Source organism: Balaenoptera borealis (assembly GCF_965194805.1).
Source record: "Balaenoptera borealis genome assembly, chromosome: 6".
Lineage (NCBI taxonomy): Eukaryota > Metazoa > Chordata > Mammalia > Artiodactyla > Balaenopteridae > Balaenoptera > Balaenoptera borealis.
Window position 1 is genome coordinate 19,496,086 of NC_138863.1, and position 23,254 is coordinate 19,519,339.

A 23,254-nucleotide genomic window follows, 5' to 3' on the forward strand; every position below is an offset into this window, starting at 1 on the left:
CTTAATTCTCAGGCAAGCTCTATCCCAGTGGTGGTAGCACCGGATGCTCCAGAATACGGCCACTCGAGGCTCCAGGCTTTCATCCTACCAGTAAAAAGAGAGCTCTTTTCTCCCAGTGCTTTCAACGAAAACCTGGGACAAATGCTCCAGAGGCAGTCCCTCTGGGGTAACACTGTTTTGCATTTTTGAAAAGCCTCTTTCATGCCTGGCTTAACAGAAGCCAGCTGGATTCTCCTATTTGCTCCTGCATTCCCTTTGTTGTGATATCACACATATGTACCTGTGGAAAACTCCACCATACACTCATGGGAAAATGAGAGTGAAAAAGACAAACAACAGCTTAGTATTATTAAGAAATTGGTTTCGATAGTTGTTACTTTACACAACCTCTGAAAGGGTCTCAGGGATCTCTGAGGTCCCAGACTATACTTTGGGAACTGCTGCTCTGAGGGACAAAGACACGTGGAGCACAGACACCCTGCCTGTGATGGTGGATTAACATGCACTGCACCTCTACCATGTGCTAGGCTTCATCCTGTCTAATCTTCCCAACGAACCCCTGAGGCAGGTGTTGTTATACCCAAGTGACAGACAAGGAAACTGAGGCTGTGAGAGGTCACATAGCTTCTAATGGGCAGAGATGATGCTTCTCACTACTAGTGACAGCTGGCATTTAGCCCACCTGCTAAGCGCCAGGGATGGCACTGAGCACGTATGTGTATTTTCTCATGCGCACACACCCAGTGAGATAAGGGCTGTGTTCCTGTCTTCATTTTATGGAGAAAGAAACTTGAGATTCCAAGGGGTTCAGAGAATGCCCGAAATCACAAAGTTGCCAAGGGGCAGAGCCAGGCTATGAACCCAGGCGAGCTGACTTCCCAGCTCATGCCTCTTCCTCTGCTCTCAGGGTTTGCACCAGGAGGGAAAGACAGACTGATGAGTGATGGGCAGGCAGGAGAGCAAACTGACGGCATTGGTCAGACAGGGATTCTAGGCCTGGGCAGTGGTGCTGGCTTCCCGGGGAGTGGCCCAGGGCTCCTGCTGTGTGATGGGGGAGGGCATAACCAGCTGTAGGGTGATGTGGCTACCAGAGGCTGGGCCTGGTGCAGGGGATGAGAGAGCTAGGTCTGTCTGTGCGCTGGGCTGATCTAGCCTGGCTTTGAGGGAACTAAACAGTGAGGCAGGGTGGGGACCAGCTGTGCTCCCAGTGCCCGGAGGAAGAGGAAATGGGCTGGAGCTGCAGCGGGAGGGGTAGGGAGGTGAGCGCTCATGACCCACCTCAGTACCCTGAAGACCCAAAGGACCTTTGCATTTCTTGTAAAAAGTGTGGTCCATGCGCTGTCAGTGTCCGCATTGGTGGGGAGCTTATTAGAAAGGCAGAATCTCTGGTCCCACCTCAGATGTGCGGATCAGAATCTGCATGTTAACAAGACCCCCAGGAAGCCTGCGCAGGCACTGAAGTCCGAGCAGCCTGGGCGGGTCTCACACAACTGGGACTTGACCCCAGGGCTCGAGATGCTGAGCCCAGACCTTGCCTCAGCACCTCCTGAAAGGTCAGGACTGCAGTGCTCTTGTCTGGGTCTACACTGGGGGTGAGCGCTCCTAGGCCTCACCTTGGGGCGCGCCCTGCTGATGGGGTTCTGGAGTCTCTGCAGAGACCGGGGCCGGGTAGGGGTGAGGCCTGGCCCTGGCGGGCAGGAACTCCTGTTGCAGCAGATGGACATGCAGGGTGTGAGCAGAGTCCCGCCTGGAGAGAGGCAGGAACGTCAGCTGAGGTGAGGGCAGGAGGGGCGTAGGGGTGGGGCTGGGGGCCGGCGGTGAGGAACCTCACACTCGGTCTCAGACTTGGCTGAGAAGTACCGAAGCCTGGGTCCCACCCAGAGGTTCCGAGTGAATTGGTCTGAGGACCAGCGGGGGCGCTGGGGTTTTTCGTCTCTCCCCAGGGATTCTACAGGCAGCCAGGGCACAGAAGCACTCCTTAAATGGACCCTTCCATGGCAGGTGTGTGTGTACCGGAGACAGGGAGGAGAGCAGAGTGGGGAGAAGTCCCCCCGGATTGGCTTGGGCTTCCCCACGGCCAGCCCTTCCCCACGTCCCTCCTTCTCGGGGCGGGAGAATGCTGTCCAAATGTCCCTCCCCTGCACCCAGCCCGGGCTCTACCCAACCACCCTAAGGGCCAGTGTTTCTAGGGGGCGTGCCCTCTAGGGCCTATAGACAGACAATGGTGCGAAGGGAAGGGCCTGGAGAATCTAACTCCAGGGGCTCTGGAATGCCTCCTCATCGGTGTTAGATCAAAGTCTGCCTTCTTCTATTAAAGAACTGGATTTTCCTCATTAGTCGGTGAAAATGCTATTAGTCTTAGCAGTTTCCAAGCAGTTCAAAATAGGGAAAGGATACGGCTGCTTATAAAAACACTGACAGTTAAGTGTAGGAACACACACACACACACACACACACACACACACACACACACACGCGCAGGAGAGCTGGCCCCTTGGGCTGTGCTGAGTCTCCATCCCTTCCTCCTTCCTGCCGACACTCTGTTCAGGCCCAGGGCTGCCGGGCCAGCAGGGGGACGGGGCTGCCCCACGGGGAGCCGACCCCTGACCGAGCTAATTAGCAGAGCGGCATGATCAGAGGTGGGAGAGAGTGCACTCCCGTGAGTTCTGCGGGTCGGACCCACTGGGAGGCCCGGTGCACACGGCACGTGGCACATGAGCAAGCTGCGGTCGGTGCAGAAGGGCCCGGGAGAGCTCGGCTTGGAGAAGAGATGGCGCGGGGAGGATGGGATGCTGGCTGTCCAGTGCGCGATGGCCTCTTTTGGACGAGAGAGTCAGCCTTCTCTGGGTGTCACACTGTCATAGGTGAGGGCCACAGGGAAGTCAGAGGACAGAGGGCTGCTGGTAATGAAAGGGATGCTTTGGGAGGGGTGAGTTCCCCGTCCCTGCGGGTGTTGGAGCGAGGACTGTAGAAGGCCCCTCCCAGCCTCCATCCTGGGCGCGGCTGCATGCTCGGCCTGGAAGAACCCCCTCTTCCAGCCAGAGCCGGGAGTGCAGACATGGCTGGGCCCTGCCGCCGGCAGATGAGCCTCCTCAAGGTGCCCTCCCTCGGAGTCTGCTGGCCTCAGAGGCAGGCTTGGCTGGGTGTGGCTCTGGCTTTGCTGGGATCTCAGGAAAGTTTTTTCCCTCTCTGGGCCGAGTTTTCGCATCTGTAAAATGGGCTAACACCTACCCTGGAGGGCTGGTGTGAGGATTGAGACCACATGGCATGGAGCATGGCCCTTAGTCTACTACTGGGCTGTCAGCCCTTAAGGAATATGTATTTCCCCCTTTTCTTGTGCCTCCTGCCTCCTCCACTGCATTTTCTCAGGCCTCTGGGGAGACTTGGCAGCAGAGAGGACTTGTAGCTGAAAGCCTCCCGAACGATATTGATCTCGCTGGCTCCTGACTCCAAACCACAGTGCTTGGGGATGGTGGTACAGCCGCCTCCATGGCTCCAGCTTTTATGGGGTTTAAAGATCATCTCTGGTCATCGAGACAGGATGTCCAGGTTCTGGGCCCCTCCTCTCAGCCTCTGCTCCATTCCCTGACCGGTCCTGGGAAACCTCACATTCCAGGGTGAGGTCCTGGGAAAGTAGGGGGTGCCCGTAAGGTCACCAGCCCCCTGCCCCCCTCCAGCACCATATCCTGCCTGAGCTGAATCTGACCTGACAGCACCACGGCCCTCCCTCAGGGTACTCGGACTGGTTGGGGATATCAGGAGTGGGGCAGGGGTCCTTGAGGAGGGCAGGAGACCACCAGGAGAGAAGAGGAAAACCTCACAGCCATGGAGACCTCAGGGTGACCTTGAGTAAGTCAATCACTCCATCAATTAATTAATTCTCCAGGTATTTAAATGCGCTGGGCAGAAGGTACATCATGCAGCAAGAGTTTGTAAATGGATCTGGATGGTCTGGGGAGAGCAAAGAAAATGTCCCTTAGGAAGTGACACTTTCTGAATGTTAAGGTCCAAAGGGTGAACAGAAGAGGATCTGGGCAAAGGGGTGGAGCAAGGTGTTTCAGGCCGAGGGAATAGCATGTGCCAAGGTTCAGGGGCAGGAGAGGTGTTTGGGTCTGAACCCTTGTACCTCCCCTGCATAGCACTTTTTTTTGGGGGGTGGTGGTGGGTAGTACTTTTGACAGTGTCACTTGACACTCCTTTGGAGGCCAGGTAGAAAAGTGGTTATGTGCACAGGCTGTGGTGTCAGACTGCCTGGGTTCAAATTCTAGCTCCATCCCTACTAGTTGTGTGACCTTGGGCATGTTCCTTGCCCTTGTTGTTTCCACACCTGTAAATGTGAGATGGTAATAGCGGTACCTGACTCAGGGGGCTGTGGTAAGAATTGGGAGTCTGCACTTGTCAAAGCAGCTTGGGACAGCGCCCGGCCACCAGCAGATGCTCATACATGTTAGCCGGGTTTATGTATTTAATATTTTCCCCCTCCCTCACTCGACTATAAAGTCCCTAAGAGCAAGGACCCAGGTCTGTATCTGAAGCCCCAGCACAGTTTCCTGCATGTTGGAGGCCCTCTATCAATGTTGGTGGAAGGAATGAGGTAACGGCAAGGTCAGTGTAGTCCCTGGAGCTGGGGGTTGGGGGGTGGAGAGGGTGAGTTAGGCGGGGCTTATTCGGTGATGTGAAGCATCTGGTGTTTGCTGTAAAAGCAGGGGAGGTTTTTGAAGGTTCTTCATCAAGGGGGTGGTGGGATCAGGTTGGCATTTTGCAAAGATGACTGGGCTGTTTCAACATCTATTGAACCCCAACTATATGCTAGATGCTGTATTAGGTGTTGTATTAAGTGTTATCTCATTTATTTGTTGATAAAATGACCCTGGGAAATAGGTGTACAGCTAAGGAAATTAAAGCTTAGAAAGATTAAGTAGTTTGCCCAAGATCTCATAGCTGGAAAATTCTACATAAATGGACTTAAGGTTTCTTTAGTTCTGTATTATTTAGCATATTGATTCAGCTTCTATGACAAGAGATTTCAAATGACCAAACACTTAAATGTGATAGAAGTTGGGACGAAGTGAGAGAGTGGCATGGACATATATACACTACCAAATGTAAAATAGATAGCTAGTGGGAAGCAGCCGCATAGCACAGGGAGATCAGCTCGGTGCTTTGTGACCACCTAGAGGGGTGGGATAAGGAGGGTGGGAGGGAGACGCAAGAGGGAGGAGATATGGGGATATATGTATATGTATAGCTGATTCACTTTGTTATAAAGCAAAAACTAACACACCATTGTAAAGCAGTTATACTCCAATAAAGATGTTAAAAAAAAAAGTTTGGATGGGAAGGTAGAGACTGGGAAAGAAGGCAATTTGTCCTGGAAATCTAAAGCCCCCTGGGGGTGGCCTTTCAGGAGAAGCTGCCTGATACCTAAGCAGCGGTATCAGCAGGTGTCAGTTGGGGAGAGAGAAGCCTGCTCTCAATGACACACCTTCAGTTACTAAAGCCTGCGAACTCTATCCCACGTGGAGATAAGAGAGGTGAGAACCGGGTGAGCTGCAGTGTTAGCCTTTGTGTGGGCTCCGGGTGGCATTACAGCCATCTCACTCACTTCCTCTTCTCGACTTCCTGCCCCAGGAGCTTGCCCGCCCAGCCTCTAATAACCCCAAGTCGTGGCCTGCTGTTGAGGAGACTGGCTGGACCAGGTAAACAGGCAGGGAGGAAACAGACGCAAACACCAGAGGAGGGTGCTGGGCGCTCCTCTGGACTCGCCGCAGGGGGCAGCCCCGTGGAGGCTCTTCCCATCTGTCTAGCTCCTTCATTTTTCCCTTCCTATCTGCACTTTCTTTCTTCCTTCCCTGTTTTCTGTCCCCTCCTGTCCTGTCTCCCAGCGGCCCCTCCCAGTCCCCACCCAGTCGAGCCACCAGTAGACAGGGCTTTGGCTGTAGCTGCTGCCGGTGGTGCCTCTTGGGGGATGGAGACCAGGGGAACCTCCCTTCCCAGGGACCTCTGGGGACATGAGGGGCCTAGGCTTGGATGGGGGAGAGCTGAGGGAGGACTTTGGAAAGTCCAGCCTGGGCTAGGATTCTCCAATCTGCCTGTTTTCTCCTCCAGCCTTATATCCACATTGCGGATGGCTTCTCAGCGCAGTAGTGGGCCTAAAGCTCCCTCCAGTGGCCAACAGGGGCACTGCAGGCACTCGAGGCACCTTCTGGAAGGAGGTCACAGTGGGCAGCTGGCTGAGCCAACTTCCAAGGCCTAAGGGACGCGGTGGGTTGAGAGCTGGAAGCTGAGAGTAATCGGGCACTTAGAAGCAGGCTGTTTATTTTTATTTATTTATTTTTTTAAAAAAATAAGTTTATTTATTTATTTATTTATTTATTTTTGGCTGTGTTGGGTCTTTGTTGCTGTGCGCAGGCTTTCTCTAGTTGCGGCGAGTGGGGGCTACTCTTTGTTGCGGTGTGCGGGCTTCTCATTGCAGTGGCTTCTCTTGTGGCGGAGCACGGGCTCTAGGCACGCAGGCTTCAGTAGTTATGGCTCGCGGGCTCTAGAGCACAGGCTCAGTAGCTGTGGCGCACGGGCTTAGTTGCTCCGCAGCATGTGGGATCTTCCTGGGCCAGGGCTCGAACCCGTGTCCCCTGCATTGGCAGGTGGATTCTTAACCACTGCGCCACCAGGGAAGTCCCAGGCTGTTTATTGAAAGCTCCAGGGGAGTGGCGGGGACGGAGAGCTGGTGGCCTCTGTTCCCAGCATCAGTTACCCCTCCCGGCAGATTGGAGCTGGTCCCGAGCTTCTCCATGACTTACCTGGGGTCAGGGCTGGAGACCACACAGGTGGTCAGTGGTGGCAGGAGCCAGTGAGGCCCTGGCCCCAGGGGGTGGCCAGTGGAAGGGGCACTGGATTAGCAGCCAGGAGATTTGGGTAGACTAGGGGCTGGCCAAGAGAACTCCCCTCTCAAAGCCTCCGTGCCCTCTTCTTTAATGGGGCCTCTGGGACTGGTGATGTCTCTAGGTGTCTCCTCACAGCCCTGCATGACCCATCCTCGTGTTCTTACTCCCTGGGTCTGCAAGGCCAATCTGTCCAACCCCTGCAGCCGGCCCGAAGTCCACCCTCTCCGTCAAGCTGGCAAGCAGACGAGTGTCTCTCCCAGGCCAACGATGCAGCTTTCTGTTCTCTTTGCCCTTTAGAATGATCTGACACTCTGGAAGTTTTCTTCTGCTCACCCTCGTGTCCCCTCCTTCTGCGCGAGCGCATTTCTGGAGAGTCCAGCGCTTACGAAGACAGAAAACAGCTGCTTCCCGTCCTCAGGGTTCTGGGTCTGAGAACCAGGCATGAGGCATCTGCATCCCCTGGACTTGGTTAGTTTACTTCCTTCTTCTTCACAGTCAATGGCTCCCATGAAGAGAGTGAGAATAAGCATCTATATTTCTCTCCAGCACTCTCGGGCCTCTGATTTCACCACAGTGCCCCAGGTCTTTATGAAAGAGAAGCTGAATCTCATGGAAAAGAAAAATAAATGGATGAGTGAATAAACCTGTTTTCCCCAAAAAGGAGGGATGGTGGGTGCCTTTGCCCATGCAGGACCAAAGCTCTGATAAACCAGCTGGGAAGCAAAGATGAGAAAACGTCTTTCACTGGCATGTGAAGCACGGAGGAAGAACGTATGGTTGGGGAGGAGCAGCCCTCAGGTCCTCGCAATTGGAGCCCGAGTTTCAGCCCATGATCCCCAGGCCAGTTTGCCCTCTCTGTGCCTCAGTTTCCTTGCCTATAAAATGGGACGGTAATTGACAAAATTATGTGCATATTCATGATTATATATGTAGAGTGTCTAGCCCTGTGCTCATGTGGAATATTGGGAGCGAAGTAACATTTATTGACTGCCTACGATATGGCAGGTCCTATGGGAGATGCACAGGATCTCGTTTCACAGATAAGCAAACTAAGACTCAGAGAAGGTGACAATTGAATTAATGAGAACGTACGTCTATCAGCTTCTAAAGATTGTGAGTCTATCTAGAAAGGTGAAGATGTGGAGGGGGCAGGAGCCCGCTGAAGGTAGGGTCCTGAGAAGGCAGAAGCCTTGTGAGGTCAGAGAAGAGCCAGAGGGAGGGAGGGAAGGAGGGAGGGAGAGAGACAGCAAGTATAGTGCTTACAGAAGAGACTCAGGGCTCATATGACCTGGTGACCATTTCATCTCACTGCGCCCTTTGCAAGCAAGACAGCTGAGCTCAGAGTGGAGAAGGGACTTTCCACAGGTCATTTGATCTCTTAGAGCCTGGCTGGTCCAAAGAGCCAGTGATAGAGATCCTAGAACAGTCACCAAGAGGCTGGTAAGGCCAGACACAGTCTCTAGGATGCATCTGGGAAGAATCCAGGCCTGGCCATGGATGGCACAGGGAAGCAGGCCCACCGGGGGAGTGGGGACACCCTCAAAGCGGGGTTGGGGTGGTGGGAAACCAGAGGGTCAATATGGGGTCCTCCTGCCCAGCTGGAGCCAGGAGAGCCCCGAGACAGCACTGAGGGGGAGGGGTCACCTCCCGCGACTCTGGAGAAGCTGGGGATGCTCCTGGACTCAGTAGGAGAGAACCAACCTCATGGGAATGCAGGGAAGGTGAAGCCACAGAGAGGCAGCTCAAGCCCAAGGACGTCACAGTTCAGTGTCTGAATCAGCCCAACGTCCAACTGTGGCCACTGAGGCCAGTCGCCTGGTCCAGAATTCTCTCCCTTTTTAGAAGAGGAAAGTGGGCATTCGGCCTCCCTGTGGCCTCTGCCCTGGTCCTGGGGAAGAGGTTGGTTTTAAGAATGGGGGCTGTAGAGCAGGGGTTCCCAACCCCCGGGCCGCGGACCGGTGCTGGTCCGCGGCCTGTTAGGAACCGGGCCGCGCAGCAGGAGGTGAGAGGCAGGCGAGCGAGTGAAGCTTCATCTGCCGCCCCCCATCGCTCCCCATCGCTCCCATTACCGCCTGAACCATCCCACCCGCCACCCACGGTCCATGGAAAAATTGTCTTCCACGAAATGAAACCGGTCCCTGGTGCCAAAAGGTTTGGGGACCGCGGCTGTAGAGGAATTTGAAAGGGGATGTCGCCCCCTGGTGGCCCGTGGCAGTGGTACTGCGAGCCGAGGCTGGAAGGCCAGAGGAAGTGCCCGGGCCAGCCAGAGCTTACTTGATGAAATACTTTTGAGCTCCCCCTAGTGTCAGGCTCTCGTTGTGAGTGAGGCCCAGGAACAGGGCGCATGGGGGATAGAGTGGTGGCTTTCAAGAGTCAATGTAGTGAGTGTGGTTTTCTCTGGAGATGCTTTGGGGCTATAGCAGGCACACTAGAGTAGTGGTGATGGTGGGTACAGAGGCACAGAAGGATGTGTACTGAGCTCCTAGCAGGAACCGGGCCCTGTGCTAGCCACTGAGGATGCAGAGATGGACAGGACCTGCTCCTTGCCCTCCACGGCCTACGCAGGACTCAGATGAGAGACCAGGTGACGAGGATACCACCATCCCAGGATGGAGGCACACAGTGGCAGGGGCATAGCCATTTCTCCTGTGGAGGAGTTTCTGGCCTCTCTCCTCACCCCTCAGTCTTTTTCATGTCAGGACGAGTGACTCATCGGGTTGGGAGTTTGTAAGGAGAAATCGAGCAAGTTGTCCAGCTCCTTCTGCTAGCCTTCTCTCCCTCTGAGCCAGTCTGTTCTCAGGACATTTGCACTCCAGTCTCCCCCCTCACTGGCGAGGGCCCTGTCCTGTGCAGGGGCCTGTGGCTGTTCAGCACTGCTCATGTCTGGGACAGGAGGCTCTAGTTTTGAGTGATATATGAACAGTTCTTGTGGCCATGGATCTAAAGTCACGTTCTTCAGTCAGCTCTGTCACTAACATTTTGGTTTTCATCTTCAGGACTTTGGCCAATCCCTCAGTAGCTTCTGAATTCAGGTGTGGGGAGAGGATGTTATTTATTGATTCTCTAAAGCAGTGGTTCTCAACCAGGTGTGGTTTCGCCTGCCCAGGTGACACTTATCATAACTGCGGCGTGGGGGAGTGGTGCTCCTGGCATGTAGTAGAGGCTGGGGATGCTAAAAAAAATGTCCTAAAATACACAAGACTGCCCCTCACAACAAGAATTATCCAACCCAAACTGTCAATAGTTCTGAGGTTGATAAACCTTCACCTGAAGCATAGAGAAACTAAAATAGAAATGTCTAATTCAGCCTTGTGGAGGAAGGTGTGTGACGTGGGAGTTTAAAGAAGGCTTCTGGAAGGAGGTAATATCTGGTTTGGGTTTTAAAGTATAAGTTGGAGATTTCCATGCAGACGAAGAGTATAGAGGGGGACAGGTGGAAATATCCAGACAGCAGGAAGAGCGTGCACAGGCATGAGAGTGAAAGGCCATGGTGCCTGTGGATGAGCGTGTTTGGGGCAGGGGTTGTGAACAGGGAGTGTAGGCTGTGGAGGTGGGCAGGGCCAAGCAAACTTTGCTACAGAGTACATTTTTATAAAGTGTAGACAAGCATAAAATACATTCAGAGAAGAACATAAATGCAAGTGTATGTAAATGTAGAGCTCAACGAATTATTAAGTATATGGTGTTGTTTCCAGTTTTGGGCTACTACGAATAAAGCTCTATATACATCTTTGTACATGTCTCTTGATGTTCACTCTTATGAATTTCTTTCTGGGTGTAAATCTAGGAATGGAATGGCAGGGTCAAGGGGTATTCATATGTTCAATTTCAGTTGATATTGTCAAATGATTTTCCAAAGCTCTTGTAGGAATCTACACTCCTGCCAATAGTGAAAGAGAATTCCCATTGTTCTCCATCTCCATCAACACCTAACATCAGCAGTTTCTTAAATTTTAGCACTTCTGGGGTATGTGTAATGGCAGGCATTTGGTGTATTTTTTAAAAATAAGGTTTATTGATTATATAATTTGTATAACAGTAAAATTCAACATTTTAGGTCTACAGGTCTATGAATTTTCACTAACCTATATGTTTTTGTAATGAAAATATGTAATATTTCCTCACCCCCAAAGTTCCCTTGTTCCTCTTTGTAGTCGATCCTCTCCTGTCATCCCCAGTCCCTAGAAACCAACTGATTTGTTTTCTGTCTTTATAGTTGTGCTTTTTCTGGAATGCTGTGTATATGGAATCATAAATTATGGCTACTTTCATATAGCAATATGTTTTTGACATTCATCTGACGTATTGCATGGATGAGCAGACGGCTAATTGCAAAAGCAAGATGGAAACGATGGGAAAATCAAATGGAAATGCTAGAAATAGAAAATACGGTAACAGAAATGAAGACTGTTTTTCATAGCTAATTATAAGAGAAATGCAAATTAAAACTACAATGAGGTATCACCTCACACCAGTCAGAATGGCCATCATTAAAAGTCCACAAACAATAAATGCTGGAGAGGGTGTTGAGAAAAGGGAACCCTCCTACACTGTTGGTGGAAATGTAAATTGGTGCAGCTGCTATGGAAAACATTCTGGAAGTTCCTTAAAAAACTAAAAATAGAGTTACATACGATCCAGCAATCCCACTCCTGGGTACATATCCAGAGAAAACTGTAACTAGAAAAGATTCATGCACCCCAATGTTCATAGTAGCACTATTTACAATAGCCAAGACATGGAAGCCACCTAAATGTCCATCAAAAAATGAATGGGTAAAGAAGATGTGGTATATGTATACAATGGAATACTAGTCAGCCATAAACAAGAATGAAATAATGCCATTTGCAGCAACATGGATGGACCTAGAGATTATCACACTAAGTGAAGTTAAGTCAGACAGAGAAAGACAAATATATGTTATCACTTATATATGGAATCTAAAATATGATACAAATGAACTTATTTACAAAACAGAAACAGATTCACAGACATAGAAAACAAATTTATAGTTACCAAAGGGGACAGGGAGAGGAGGGATAAATTAGGAGTTTGGGATTAACAGATATACACTATTCTATATAAAACAGATAAACAACAGGGTCCTACTGTAGAGCACAGGGAACTATATTCAATATTTTGTAATAACCTATAATGGAAATGAATATGAAAAAGAATATGTATATTTCACTTTACTGTACACAAGAAACTAACACAGTGCTGTAAATCAATTATACTTCAAATAAAAAAATGTAAAAAGAAATAAGAAATGAAGAATGCCTTTGATGGGTTCATCTCTCATCTCTTTCTTTCCTTCTGTGTCATAATTTTCAGCATAAATAGTGGGAAGAGACGCAAACAAGAAAAAAATGTGATGATAGGTTCCTTGGTTGTTTGTGTTTCTTAGAACACCATTGCCTTTTTCTGAGTTCAAAGCAAGTTCTGGTTCAAATGGAAGGTGTGGCCTCTCATGGCTGTCAGTGTCCTGCTTACCCAGTCATAGATATAACATGCTTACCTCATACTCACTTTTAGTCTTGCTGGATTCCCACACATAGTGCATGCACTGGATTCTATGCTTGTGGGACATTGCCAACAGCTGTATGTGTGTGGGCAGCAAGGAATAGGAGACAAGCTTGTTGCTAAGTCTTCTATGCTAATGGGCATGCTCCATGGGCCCATTTGACTTGACTTACAAAACACAAGTTCAAAGATACACTCATTGAGAATGGCATGATGTTGACAGCAGAACATTAAAACAAGAATGGGGTCCTCCTGAGGGCAGGGCCCTCTGCAGCTGTATGGATCACATGCTCACGAAGCTGACCCAGGAGCCCTGCTCCATCCTTCCTTATCCCAGCCCTTCATCCAGATGGAACTTTAACTTTGTTTCTTTTTTTTTTTAAACTGAGGTATAGTTAATTTACAATATTGTGTTAGTTTCAGGTTTATAGCATAGTGATTCAGTTATTTTTTTCAGATCGTATTTCATTATAGTTTATTACAAGATATTGAATGTAATTCCCTGTGCTATATAGTAAATCCTTGTTGCTTATTTCTTTTATGTATAGTCGTTTGTATCTGTTAATCCCATACTCCTAATTTGTCCCTCCCTCCCTCTCCCCTTTAACCATAAATTTGTAACCATAAATTTGTTTTCTAAATCTTTTAACTTCCTGTTTTTAAGTTTTGTTTGTTTGTGATTTCCTCTCCCATGCTATATTCCTGTTTCTTGATGATCAGTTTAAGAGATTATCCAGTCTTTTTCTGCTATGAAAGATGACTGCTAACTCATATAATCCCAGTTCCTACCAAATCGTTACTTTTAGTTCCTCTTTTATTTTGCAAATTTATATAAATAAAATGCTTCCTTATTTCTTGGTACATAAGTTATAAAAATGTATCTTGATTCCCCAGTTTTGTAAATTGAGGATATTCGGGCCCATTTCCTTCACCTATTTTCACTTTTTGCATGTGTGTTTTTACTTACCATATCTGTTAGGGTGATACTAGATGCAAACACGAATGAAACAAATATGTCTCAAGGACAATAAAGGTTTATTTACTGTTCATGTAATGGCACTGGAAGATGAATAGGTTGGCAGGTCATTTGTTGATTTAGTCTGATGGAAACCTTTTGAATTCAACGACAAATCAATGTGGTTTCCATGGTAATAATCAGCTTTTAAGCCAGCTGGAAGGAATAAAGAGTGTGGGCAAGAGTTCATGGGGGATGTTTATGGACCAGGCATGGAAGTGGCATGTGTTATTTCATTCACATTCCATTGGCTAGAACTCTGTCATATGGGCACACTTTACTGCAAGGGACTTTGGGAAATGTATTCTACTTAGGTGCCCAGGAAGAAGAGGAAAACAGAATGATTCATTTTGATTAATAACTAGTGGTCCCTTGTATATTGTCAAGTTCGTAGTCTGCATTTTCTCTTTCAGCAATTTATTTCTGTGTTAAATCTAAAAGCTGAAAATCAACATCTCCCTTTTACATGAACACAGCTGTGTGGTCAGGATTATGGTGCAGGACAAAATCCATTCTAGATAGTTTGACGGAGAAGGAATTTATTAAATGGATTTCAACATTATCGGGAGGGCTGAAAAAAACAGATGCTACCTTAAGATTTCAGGAACTGCTTCAGAAATAGTCCCCAAGAGATCTGTGACTCTCCCGGAGTCAGGGAGCTGCCACCTCCAGAGCCACGCTGGTCGGTTCTGAGAACAGGGTGCTGCCTTAATGAAGGAGCTACCACTGCGGGCTCTAGAACCGCACAGAGCTGCTCTGACTTGACCAGCAGAATGACCTCAGCACTCTAGAGCTTGTGGCTGGACATTTAGACTTCTGTTAATGCTGCCACAGAAACACCAGTACCTCCATGGCTGTGTGTACCAGCAGGAAACAGCACAAGCAGAAAAACCCCACCTCTGCTTTCAAACACCTTGAGTGCCTCTGACTGACAGAGTGTAAATCACATCTAAAACTCTAGCTGCAAGGGAGCCTGGGAAATGTAGTGCTCAGTTGTCCAGCCTCTGCCACACAGAAACACACACCAGAGGCGGGGGGGAAAGGAGGCTGAGCACCAACCCACCCCATCCATCAAATTCCATCCCTTTACTAATCATCATCATTTACCCGTACTTAAATTTACAAACAACTTCTATAGGAACAACATTCCCCCTCTGAATATAATACAATCATTTCTTATAAACCAAAACACATTCATGATCTCCTACAAAGCTGATGAGACACCCAGAGTTGCATTAGTTATTTCAATCATCGCTTGGTGATGAGCTTTCTCCCTCTTGTTTAATTACAGTGACATCTGGATATTTTGTAGCCCATGGACTAAATGATGAAATTAACCACCCAAACACATTCTATAAAAAATGGTAGGGAAAAGAAAAAGGGAAAAATAGGAGATTATTATTGCTATTTTTAAGTAACAAAGAAAGCAAGAGAACTTGGGTGGCTTTTATAGCCCTCCTGTCTGCAACTGGTCATGAGATTGTAGTGTCATTTGGGTATTTCCCTGGTGCAGTGACCCCAAACTATTCCTGAGGCCTCTGAGTCTTTGATGGTCTTGTTCCTATTGGGTTGCTAGAATGTTCCAGTTATTTGCCACTGAACATGGCCATATTTGGAGAGGCTCCAGAGGATCACTTGGATTCTTGACATATTTTCCCTGCTGCCACACAGGGAACTTTATTCCTGTGATGCAACCTTATTCCCCCTTTGCCTTATTCTTATACCTTTGCCTGTTGATTTAATGGCATAAAAAAGACCCAGATGGCTAGAAAACAGGTTCCTATTCCTATGTTTAGTGGATCCATTTTTGGTTTCCTAGGGGACAATTTTCTCCTTTGGGTACTTAGATGTCTACATCAGCTTAGCCCAAGGAATGGGAAAAATGGTCTGTAAGGGCCCATTAGGGTTAATAGAGAGGGTTACCTCTCCTATTTCTATTCCTTAGTTCCTGCATATGTGTATTTCTGGCTATAAGCACAACAGTCTCCTATCTTAACCCCAGTTCTGAGCACATACTGCGACCTGCAAATGACATCCCACACTCATAAGGTGTTGACTCCAAGCTAAAGTTGTAATGAAATCTTCAACACGTTAGTCGGCTGTTCTATTACTCCAGCTTCTTTGGGTGATGAGATCCATGATAAGTCTAGTGTATCCTTTGGAAATAAGCCTTTTATCCATTGCTCTAAAATGACTTTCCTGGACAGAAACAATGTTGAGAGGAAGAAACAATGGTGTTGCTGGCAGAGGAACAACAGGCAGAGAAGACAAATCCATATTCCAGGAAGTCTCTACTCCAGTAAGGACAAATCACTTCCCCTTCCATGATGGAAAGTGTCTAATAGGGTGGTGAACTATTGCACTGGGCGCTCAGTATGCCTCTCTGCTATTGCATACTCAGAATAATCTCAGGGAAGGGAAATCTGGGCTCTTGCATGAAGTCCACCCCTGCTATCATGGCCACTTTGTTCATGAACCCATTGAATAAACACTGGGCTGTCTGGGTAGAGAGGCCAGCTGATATCCATTGAATAGGTCATCTTCTCCACCCAATCATCAGAAGCCTTGTCTGCAGAGAATGCATTTGGTAAGTTTGGTAGGCAGAACGACTCCCTGAAGATGTCCGTATCGTAATCTTTAGAATCATAAATGTGCTACCCTACATGGCAAAAGAGACTTTGCTGATGTGATTAAGTTAAAGGTCAGAGCTAGATTATCCTGGATTATCTGGGCGGGTCTAACAAGAAGGGGCAGGAGGTTGAGAGTCAGAGAAGGAGATGTGAGTATGAAGCAGTGGTCAGAGTGATGGGATTGCATGAGCCAAGGAATACAAGTGGCCTCAAGAAGCTGGAAAAGGCAAGAACCGATTCTCTCCTAGAGCCTCCAGAAGGAACAGAGACTCACCAACACCTTGATTTTAGCTCAGTGTGCCTCATTTCAGATTTCCGAATTGTAAGATAATAAATTTGTGTTGCTTTAAACCATGAAGTTTGTAGTAATTTGTTATAGCAGCAATAGGAAGCAAATATAGCAATCCTCGTCTTATTGCTGACTTAATCATGAATGTTTTCTGTGGCTCTCTGTTAAAGATGTTTTATCAAGTAAAGGAAATATCCATACATTTCTATTTTATTTAATTTAAATTTTTTGTATCACAAATGGATCCAGAATTTAGTCAAATGTCTTCCAGGATTTATGGAAATAATCACATATATTAAATCATCTCTTAACATGATCGATCATATTAATGGCTTTTCTAACAATGAGTTATCCTGGCATTCCTAGAATGGTCCCATTTGATCATGTTTTTAATATTTTAATGCTGAAATTATAAAAAAAATCAACTTTGAGGCATAAGTAACACCCAGTAGATTGAATCCCCTTAAAATGTATACTATTTTGTCACTTGTAGATAGCCATGAAGCTATGACCATAATTAAGATACAGTGCTTTTCCATTAACCCCAAAAGGGTCCTCATTCTTCTTTGCAGTATGTCCCTCCCTCTTCTCCTAGCCCTTGGCAACCACTAATTCTATCCCTATATATTAGTTTGAATTTTCTATAAATGGAGTAATACCATATATACTCTTTTAGTTTCATCATCTTTCACTCTGCATGTTAATTTTGATATTCAGCCTTTTGTGGTATTTATCTGTAGTTTGTTCCTTTTTACTGTTGAATAGTATTCCTTTGTACGGTATACCACTTTTATTTATCCATTCACTTAAATGATAAACGTTTAAGTTGTTTCCAGTTTTTTTGGTCATTGAGAATAAAGCTGCTGTGAACAATTCTGTGCGAGTCTTATTGTGGACACTTGCTTTTATTTCTCTTGGGTAAATACCGAGGAGTGGGTTGGCCGTGTCATATGGTCAGTATATTTGCAACTTTCTAAGAAACTGCCAAACAGTTTTTGGAAGTGGCTGTATCATTTTACATTTCTTCCAGTACTGTATGGGGGGGCCAGTTGCTCCACATCCTCACCAGCATTTGGTACTGTCAGTCTTTTAAATTTTAAACATCCTAATGCGTGTGTTAAGAATCTTGTCATGTGCTTTTTGGTTTCTCTGGCTATCTTACTATTTTTGATTTCAAAATTTAATTTAGTTGAGTTAGAGAAATAGCCTGTATGATTTCAATGCTTTTAAATGTATTGAGGCTTGTTTTATGGTCAATCTTGTGGACATACAGTGTGCACTTGTAGTGAATGTGTATTCTGTAGTTGGGGGTAGTGTCTCTAACTATCACTTAGGATAACATGGTTTAGACTATCATTCAGATCCTTGAATAATATTTTTGCATTTACAGCTCTTCACTGATGATTTTTGTCTAGTTATTCTATCAATTGCTGAGAGAAGGGTGTTAAAATCTCCCGTGATGATTGTGCAATTGTTTCTTTTTCCTTTTAATTCTGTCAACTTTTGCTTTGTGTATTTTGAAGCCCTTTTGATAGTTGTATACTCATGTATGGTTATTGGTCTTCCCAGTGAATTGATCCTTCTGTCCTTATAAAATATCCCTCTTTATTTCTGGTACTATCTTATCTTGAAGTCTATTTTATCAGATATTCAAATAACTACTCCAGCCCTTGTATGGTTCTGTATGGTATAACTTTTTTTCCACTCATTTAATTTCAGTGTATCTCTGTCTTTATATTTAAAGGGTATTAGGTCATGCTTTAAAAAAATGCATTCTTCTAATCTTTGCTTTTCCATTTGAATATTTAAGCCATGTCTTAGTCCATCTGGGCTGCTGTAACAAATTACCACAGACTGAGGAGTTGATAAACAACAGAAACTTATTTCTGGGGCTTCCCTGGTGGTGCAGTGGTTAAAAATCTGCCTGCCAATGCAAGGGACACGGGTTCAAGTCCTGGCCTGGGAAGATCCTACATGTCGCAGAGCAAATAAGTCTGTGAGCCACAACTACTGAGCCTGAGCTCTAGAGCCCGCAAGCCACAACTACTGAGCCCACATGCCACAACTACTGAAGCCTGTGTGCCTAGAGCCCGTACTCCACGACAAGAGAAGCCACGACAATGAGAAGCCCGCACACCGCAACGAAGAGTAGCCCCCACTCACCGCAACTAGAGAAAGCCCGTGCACAGCAATGAAGACCCAACACAGCCAAAAATAAATAAATAAATAAATAAAAAGAAAAAGAAACTTATTTCTCAAAGTTCTGGAGGCTGGGAAGTTCAAGATCCAGGTGCCAGCATGGTCGTGTTCCAGTGAAGGCCCTCCTCCTGGTTCATAGGCAGTGCCTTCTTGCTGTGTCCTCACATGGCCAGAGGGGTGAGGGAGCTCTGTGGGTCTCTTACAGGAACATTAATTTCATTCATGAGGGCTCCACCCTCATGACCTAATCACCTCCCGTTATCCTTAGGACAGTCATCCCTCTGTATCCACGGGGGATTGGTTCCTGGACTCCTGCAGATACCAAAATCTGTGGACGCTCAAGTCTCTATAAGGGCGTAGTATTGCATATAACCTCCTGTATACTTTAAATCATCTCTAGATTACTTATAATACCTAATAGAATGTAAATGTGATGTAAAATGTTGCTTGTGTGCATCAAATTCAAGTCTTGCTTTTTGGAACTTTCTGGAATTTTCCCCCCAATATTTCTGATCCCCAGTTGGTTGAATTTGCAGATGCAGAACCACAGATATGGCGTGCCAGCTGTATATTCATTATTCCCTGACCAATATTTTTGCTCCTACCCTCCAACGCCACTCCCTTTTCCCCAGACACCCTCTTCACCTTGCATGGAACATCCTCATGCTAAAAAATTATTCACTGTTTACCTGAAATTCCAATTTAACTGGGGATCTTGTAATTTTCTTTACTAAATCTGGTAGCCCTCCTGAAGGGCCATCTCAACTTTAGCGCTCCTGCGGGGTCAGCTGAGCCTTCCAAAGCTCTGCCCTGCTTGCGTCCCCTCCCCAGCACAGGTGTTGATCTCTAGAAAGCTCCCCAATAAACTTCCTGTTTGCTCTTCTCCTCAGAGTCGGCCTTCAGTGGAACTTGACCTTCAATACCAAGTCTCTGCTGTCTTCTTCCCCTGGTCCTAAGACCCCTGACCCACAGCGGTGGAAGTCCAGTCCCCAGAGCAGCCTCCATCCTGGCCCCCAGGCCTGGGGTTTATGTCAGGAGGACCTAATCACAGCTCAGGTCTTGAGGTGGTCCTATGCCCACCAGGGGGCAGTCGTTACCCGTGTGTGAGCCTCACGGCGGCCCAGGGAGTGTAGGGGGTGGGCTCAAGGAGCGATTGCTGCTGTGTGTACGGTGTGTATGGTGTGGATGTGCTGGAGGACAGGTGCTGGCTGTGCAAGCCCCAGCTCTAGCATGCATGACCTGTGTGTGTGCCTGACCCTGGGCCAGTCGATCCTGTAATCTGGACCTGTTTTCTCATCTGTCCAAGGGTCCTTCATTCTGACAGTCTGTGTTCCTTTGTCTCTTGGGTCATCTCTTTAGAAATCTCTGTGCTCATTTAAGAGAGTTAAGGATTTCAGGCCACTGATTTGAAGAGGGGGCCAGGGAGGGGAGGAGACAAGGAGGAATGGAGAAGTTTTATCTTCTGCTTCCCAAAGCAATGCTTTAATTGATTAAACAAAATCTGCATTTTCATTTTCATAAAAGTTTTATTTCAAAATAATGTGAGTTGTTAAGTCCTATACAAAGGCACTAGTGCCCTTGGATAGAGCTGTAGTCATTTTCAGGAATCTAGTCTGACCTCTAATTCTCAGAACAGTTGGGACTTTCCAACCAAGCGCCCCTCACCCAGAGGAGAAAAATGTAGTGGTGAAGACACTGGGCCTCAGGGTCAGCCTTCCTGATCCTCGCTGGGCAACTAGTTAGTGGCTGTGCCTCAGAGTCTCATCTGTAAAATGGGAGTAGTCATAGCAACATAAGTCATTTCACCGTTACTATTGTTGGTGCATATCGGTGGTGTTCTGTCTCAGCTCCCTCACACTATGGTCTGTGACCTTGAACCTTCTCCCTGTGGGACCGCTGTTTCCTCCTCATCCACAGGGAGTAACAGCACTCATTTTGTGCAGCTGCAGTGAACAGGCAGGGTGTTTGTGGAACCACCCAGTACATAGTAAGTCCTAAGTAAATTCCAAGTCCTTTCGTGGACCAGCGCTACTTCCTGATCAAAACGTTAACTCTGCCCTGGGCCTTCCCTGGCGGTCCAGTGGTTAAGACTCCATGCTCCCACTGCAGGGGACGTGGGTTCTATCCCTGGTCGGGGAAGTTCCACATGCTGCTGCGAGGTACGGCCAAAAAAAAAACCAAAAAAAACCCCCTTACTCTGCTCTGTCTCCCTGACCTCCGCCGCGAGGTCATGGTGATAAGACAACTGATCCCACTTGGTAGAGACCTTTCCAGGGCATCTGCACATAGGGGATGGCAAGAGGGCAGGGCATTCAGGAAGGCTCAGGGGAGGACAGACGGGCTTCCCGGAGGGCTTTTTGTTACCCCTGAGCAATCCCCGGTGGCTTACTGCTGCTGTGCCTGTGGGCAAGGGGAGGGAGTAGAGATGTCCTGTCATGTCCCCTGGAAGTCCCTCTTTGGAGGTCGAGTCATGTCATCCGCTTGTGTGAGAGAGGGGGATCCATGCTCTGTTCTCCTGGTATTTTTCCCGGCCCCGCCCCTAAGTCTCATGTCGACAGCCTGCCCGTTTGAAACCCCTGCTTTTGGAGGCTGGTGCTGCAGGGTGGAGAGTAGGAATTGCTTAGATACTAGTCCTTTCTGGCATTTTCCCCCTGGAAGCCTGAGGGAAGAGTCCCGAGGCCCAGCGCCCTCTCCCCCGGCAGTGCCCGTGGTGCGCGGGACCCCTGGGCGGACTGTGTGATGAGTCTGGGACCGGGTTTCTCCGGCACTAATTGGCTCAGAGGCAGCAGAGCCTCTGGGCTCCTGAGGACTGCGCGGCATTAGCCCGGGCGTCTCAGCAGTAACCGGTGGGGACAAGCGGCCAGCGACCACACGTGCTCCCCTCCCCGTGAACGCTGGTGAGAGAGAGGCTGGGTGGGCGTCTCATTAATGATGGAGACTGAATTTCCTGCCTCCAGGTGGGGCGTGGGCTTAGAGACAGATTTAACTTGATTCAAAGACATTTTTAAAAATGACATTTGTTGCGCACCTGAAATTGTGGAGACCATGTATTGTTGCTATTTCTGAATTTCCCGGAGCTCCACGCAGCCTTGCCCACTGCACATGCTCACGGAGCCCTTCTCCTCATGGGCCAGGTTACCTAGCAAATCCTCCCCACTGTTCAAGGCCTGAAGCAATGGGCTTGCCTGGGAGAGTCCAGGGCCAGGTGTCTAGACAGCAGGCGCCTTGATCGGCGCCCCCACAGCAGTCAGCATCGGACACGATGGTCCTCTTGGGGAAGGTTGGCTGGAACTAATGACAACAGTAATAGCCACCATTTATTAGGTGCTTACAATCTGCCGGGCACAACTTCTAAGCCCTTTGCATATATTATCTCATGAGTCCTCACAACAGCCTATGAGGTCAGTACTCTATTGTCTCCATTTTACAGATGAGAAAGCCGAGGCATGGAGAGGTGAAATCCATCACCAATGCGAAGAAGCTAGCAGGTGGCAGAGGCAGGATATTCACCCAGGTGGTCGACTCCAGAGCCCCTCACTTTAAGCATCTGGAGCAAGGAAGTAGTTGACTGATTGGTTGAACAAATAACCAAGCGCAGAAATCATAAATTAGTCAGACCGGGGAATGGCAAGGCAAATGACTCTATTTCCGCCTTTGAAACTTCTCTTCAGTGACCTTTTCCCTCTCTGGTCCCCTTAGAGCCCACCCAGCCCTTGGGTAAGTGAGGTCACTTGTCCATCTCTGCGGACCCGCTTGGGCTTCTGGTTCTAACTCTGGGCTGGGCGGCGGGAGCCCTGGTGCCTTTTCTACCAACGATGGACAGAGTCGTTCTTTTTCTTTTTCTTTCCTCCATAGCGTTTTGTTAAAGCAGAAAATCCTTGAGGAGTGAAGTCACATTTTCCATGCCCCTGAAAGCTCCGGAGAGCCAGAGAGCCGATGAGTATTATTGTAACCAGAGGAGGCTGGGGACAAAGGAAGCTTATAATTTTGTAAACAGAGGCTTGGGAGAGGCCTGCCTGCAATGGCTTTCCAGGGTGAGGGAGAAGGGGAGAGGCAGAATTTGGAAAAACGTGAAGCCCGGGGGAATTGCAGGACTGGTCAGCATCGAGGCTTGGGGCCCAGGTGCTTCAGAATCCCTCCTGCCTCCTTCCCCGCTCACTGCTCCCCAGCACCCCCTCGTCATTTCTGCTAAATTCCAAGTTGACTTGCTGAAGGGGCAGGATCACTGGGCTTGGGGTGAAGAGCTTAGCTGGTTAAGAGCCTTGGCTCTTTGTCCTCAGTTTCCTCATCTGCAAGATGGGATGCCCCAGAGAGTCTCTGCTCAGCTTGGTGATGGAGCCACACTTCTCTCTCGCCCTCCTGAAGCTTCCACCATTCCCCCCTGTCTTTGGGCCAGACCACATAGGCTGGGGTGTCTGCCAAGGAACTGTCATTTTCTGGGGATCTTAAAGGCCTCCCCTGGCCTCAAATCAGAAGGATGATAAGAGCTAATATTGAGTGCTGTGTGCTAAGTCACTCCTACCTATCTTACTTAATGTGCACAAAAACTTACAAGGTAGATATTATCATTTTTATTTTACAGGGTTAAGAATGTAAAGGTGCAGAGGAGGGAGGGGGGAAGCCCAGCGCTGTGCAGCCATCTGTCTGCAAGGCCCGCATGTGGACCCACCGTGCAGCTCTGCCCTCTCCTCTCCAGCCAGAGCCTCCTGAACGG

At 48.1% G+C, this 23,254-nt stretch overlaps 2 long non-coding RNA genes across 2 annotated transcripts in view; one reads left to right on the plus strand and one right to left on the minus strand.

The window, feature by feature from the left end:
* The window catches only part of LOC309631385, a 657,985-nt gene that overhangs the window by 177,225 nt on the left and 457,506 nt on the right, over positions 1–23,254 (minus strand). The gene's annotated exons all lie outside the window — the stretch shown is intronic.
* LOC309630945 lies at positions 2,212–11,830 on the plus strand. Its single transcript, XR_014245972.1, has 2 exons — positions 2,212–3,849; positions 7,182–11,830. It is a non-coding gene; the product is annotated as an uncharacterized lncRNA (long non-coding RNA).